The sequence below is a fragment of the Bison bison genome, unplaced genomic scaffold (genome assembly GCF_000754665.1).
Source record: "Bison bison bison isolate TAMUID 2011002044 unplaced genomic scaffold, Bison_UMD1.0 scf7180017864388, whole genome shotgun sequence".
In the NCBI taxonomy this organism is placed as follows: Eukaryota; Metazoa; Chordata; class Mammalia; order Artiodactyla; family Bovidae; genus Bison; species Bison bison.
The window spans coordinates 5,841,799-5,846,159 of NW_011494960.1; the positions used below are offsets into that span (position 1 = coordinate 5,841,799).

Here is a 4,361-nt window from a genome sequence, read left to right on the forward strand (position 1 = left end):
AGGCGGCAGCCCACCAGGCTCCCCCGTCCCTGGGATTCTCCAGGCAAGAACACTGGAGTGGGTTGCCATTTCCTTCTCCATGCATGAAAGTGGAAAGTGAAAGTGAAGTCGCTCAGTTGTGTCCAACTCCTAGCGACCCCATGGACTGCAGCCCACCAGGCTCCTCTGCCCATGGGATTTGCCAGGCAAGAGTACTGGAGTGGATGCCATTGCCTTCTCCAGATTTGCTTGCTAGTCAATGTTATTTTGTTTGTTTTATTTCTTGTATACTTGTATCTGGCCTTGTCCCAGCAGAAAATACAGGGCATAATCTAAGATGGTAATTTAGGAGAATTTAACGCAGGTGGGCACAGCTAAGGGATATTTCTAAAGGACGCTGAACCCCACCCCCCACCCCCAACCAAGACCAAGTCTTCATAGGGAGCTGTTACTATTGCTGGGCCTGATGGGGAAAAGGAAGAAGCTACCAGAACCCGGGGCAGGGGGCTCTGGCTGGAGCTGTATTTGTCACTGTGGTTTTAGGAAAGGGTCACCAGACAGGGGCTATATCCTCAAGTAGCATAACACTGCCAACTTCCATCTCACAGCCTGGCGGGGAGGCAGCCAGGGAGCTCAAAACCCCAATCACTCTCTTCTGCCTCCTCACTCTCCAGCCTCCTGTCAGCATGGCCCTTTCACTGGAAGCAAACGGGAGGCAGAGAGAGGGAGGCCATCAACTAGGCACTGATACATCTCCTCCCGGAATGCAGAGATGGGTACAGAGGAAGGAAGGGGGACGATGGCCAAGGGTGAAAACCTCTCTCTCCCAAGGCCTCCTCACGGTCCCGGGACTGGGTCAGTTTCTCATTGTATCTCCTCAGTTTGTTTCTTTGACCGTTGGCTTGCACCTCTATTTACTGTCACTTCTTTGGAATAATCTCTCACCATCATCAGAGATAGGCTTCCTGGGCGGTGCTCCCTATCTGTCAGTAAGGAATTCACCTGCCAGTGCAGGAGACACAAGAGACACGGGTTTGATCCCTGGGTCAGGAAGGAGGGCACAGCAACCCACTCCAGTATTCTTGCCTGGAAAATTCCATGGACAGAGGAGCCTGGCAGGTTACAGTCCATGGGGTCACAAATAGTCAGACACGACTGAAGTGACTTAGCATGCACATATCATCAGAAATGCCTTGAGAATGTATTCATTGGGTTTTTATTTTGAGGTAGGGGTACACAGGCACTTAAAAGTATTGAATTGGCCAAAACATTCGTTCAGGTTTTCCATACCATCTTATGGAAAAACTCTAATGAACCTTTTGGCCAACCCAGTATTTTCAGTTTGCAATTTCGGTTTCTCTAGAAAAAAATCCATAGTAAGAGTGACTTAACCCGTGTCCACCACAGAGAGCTAGGCACTGGGCACACACCAATGCATGGAGAAAAGCATTGTCTGTCCTTATAAAGCTCACACATGGGGCCATTTCTAGCTCAAGAGGCCTCCTGACCCACTCATACCTGTCATAGCAAGAGCTCTTCATGACCCTAAATCATGATCTCCTTTCTTCCTAGGGGGTGCATTCCTCTTAGTCACAACGATGGCCCCCACAGCATGACTTCCTGGCCCTAGAAGGTTATTTCAGTCCCAGACAGAAGGAACGCTGAGCTCAGAGTCCTTTGGTCACCCTCACATAATTTGTCCATACTTTTCTCCTCCTGCCTCTCTGCGGACATGACATGGCCTGGGAGGCTGACTGGAGGGGACATTCTCATGTCATTAGAGGGTCGTGTTGCAGTAGAGAGAGCCCAGGCAATAGAGTCAGAGAGTTGCTGTTGTTGTTCAGTCGCTAAGTTGTGTCCTACTCTTTCTGACCCCATGGACTGCAGCACATCAGGCTTCCCTGCCCTTCGCTATCTCCCTGAGTTTGCTCAAACTCATGTCCATTGAGTTGGTGATTGCTAACTAGCCAGCTCATCCTCTGCCACCCCTTTGTCTTTTTGCCTTCAGCCTTCCCCAGCATCAGGGTCTTTCCATTGAGGCAGTTCTTCGCATCAGGGGTCCAAAGTATTGGAGTTTCAGCTTCAACATCAGTCCTTCCAGTGAATATTCAGGGTCGATTTCCTTTAGGATTGACTGGTTTGATCTCCTTGCTGTCTGAGAGACTGTCACGAGTCTTCTCCAATACCACAGTTCAAAAGCATCAATTCTTTGGCACTCAGCCTTCTTTATGGTCCAACTCTCACATCCATATGTGACTACTGGAAAGACCATAGCTTTGAGTATATGGACCTCTGTCAGCAAATTGATGTCTCTGTTTTTTAATATGATGTCTAGGTTGGTCATAGCTTTTTTCCAAGGAGCAAATGTCTTTTAGTTTCCTGGCTGAAGTCACCATCTGCAGTGATTTTGGAGCCCAAGAAAAGAAAAATCTGTCACTGCTTCCACTTTTTCCCCTTCTGTTTGCCGTGAAGTGATAGGGTCAGATGCTATTATCTTAGTTTTTTGAATGCTGAGTTTTAAGTCAGCTTTTTCACTCTCCTTCTTTACCCTCGTCAAGAGGTTCTTTAGTTCCTCTTCACTTTCTGCCATTAGAGTGGTATCATTTGCATATTTGAGGTTGTTGATATTTCTCCTGACAATCTTGATTCCAGCTCGTGCTTCATCCAGCCCAGCGTTTCACATGATGTACTTTGCTTAAGTTAAATAAGCAAGGTGACAATATACAGCTCTGTTGTACTCCTTTCTCAATTTTAAACCAATCACCTGTTCCATGTCTGGTTCTAACTATTGCTTCTTGACCTGCATACAGGTTTCTCAGGAGGCAGGTAAGGTGGTCTGGTATTCCCATCGCTAAGAATTTTCCACAGTTTGTTGTGATCCACACAGTCAAAGGCTTTCATGTAATCAACGAAGCACAAGTAGATGTTTTTCTCAAATTCCCTTGCTTTCTCTATGATCCAGCGAATGTTGGTAATTGGTCTCTGGTTCCTCTGTGTTTTCTAAACCTTGTACATCTGGAAGTTCTCGGTTGTGTACTGTGGAAGCCTAGCTTGAAGGATTTTAAGCATAACCTTACTAGCATGTGAAATGAGCACAATTGTGCGGTAGTTTGAGTATTCTTTGGCACTGTCCTTCTTTGGGATTGGAATGAAAACTGACCTTTTCCAGTCCTGTGGCCACTGCTGAGTTTTCCAAATTTGCTGGCATATTAAGTGCAGCACTTTAACAGCATCATCTTTTAGGATTTGAAATAGCTCAGCTGGAATTCCATCACCTCCACTAGCTTTGTTCGTAGTAATGCTTCCTGAGCTCCACTTGACTTCGCACTCCAGGATGTCTGGCTCTAGGTGACTGACCACACCAGCATGGTTATCTGGGTCATTAAGCTGTTTTTTGTACAGTTCTTTTGTGTATTCCTGCCGTGTCTTCTTAGTCTCTTCTGCTTCTGTTAGGTCCTTACTGTTTCTGTTCTTTATCATGCCCATCACTGCAAGAAATGTTCCCTTGATGTCTCTAATTTTCTTGAAGAGATCTGTAATCTATTCCATTCTATTGTCTTTCTCTATTTCTTTGAATTTTTCATTTAAGGCCTCCTTTCTATTCTCTGGAATTCTGCATTCAGTTGGGTATATCTCTCCCTTTCTCTCTTGCCTTTCACTTCTCTCCTTTCCTCAGATACTTGTAAGGCCTCCTCAGACAACCATTCTGCCTTCTTGCATTTCTTTTTCTTTGGGATGGTTTTGGTCACTGATTCCTGTTCAGTTCAGTTCAGTCGCTCAGTTGTGTCCGACTCTTCGCGACCCCATGAATCGCAGCACACCAGGCCTCCCTGTCCATCACCAACTCCCGGAGTTCACTCAGACTCATGTCCATTGAGTCAGTGATGCCATCCAGCCATCTCATCCTCTGTCGTCCCCTTCTCCTCCTGCCCCCAATCCCTCCCAGCATCAGAGTCTTTTCTAATAAGTCAACTCTTCGCATGAGGTGGCCAGAGTACTGGAGTTTCAGCTTTAGCATCATTCCTTCCAAAGAAATCCCAGGGCTGATCTCCTTCAGAATGGACTGGTTGGATCTCCTTGCAGTCCAAGGGACTCTCAAGAGTCTTCTCCAACACCACAATTCAAAAGCATCAATTCTTCGGTGCACAGCTTTCTTCACAGTCCAACTCTCACATCCATACATGACCACAGGAAAAACCATAGCCTTGACTAGATGGACCTTTGTTGGCAAAGTAATGTCTCTGATTTTTAATATGCTATCTAGGTTGGTCATAACTTTCCTTCCAAGGAGTAAGCGTCTTTTAATTTCATGGCTGCAATCACCATCTGCAGTGATTTTGGAGCCCCCAAAAAATAAAGTCTGACACTGTTTCCACTGTTTG

General features: G+C 46.2%; 1 protein-coding gene across 1 annotated transcript in view; it reads left to right on the forward strand.

Moving 5' to 3' along the window:
• The window catches only part of LOC105001984 (mas-related G-protein coupled receptor member X2-like), an 8,091-nt gene that overhangs the window by 770 nt on the left and 2,960 nt on the right, over positions 1–4,361 (forward strand). The gene's annotated exons all lie outside the window — the stretch shown is intronic.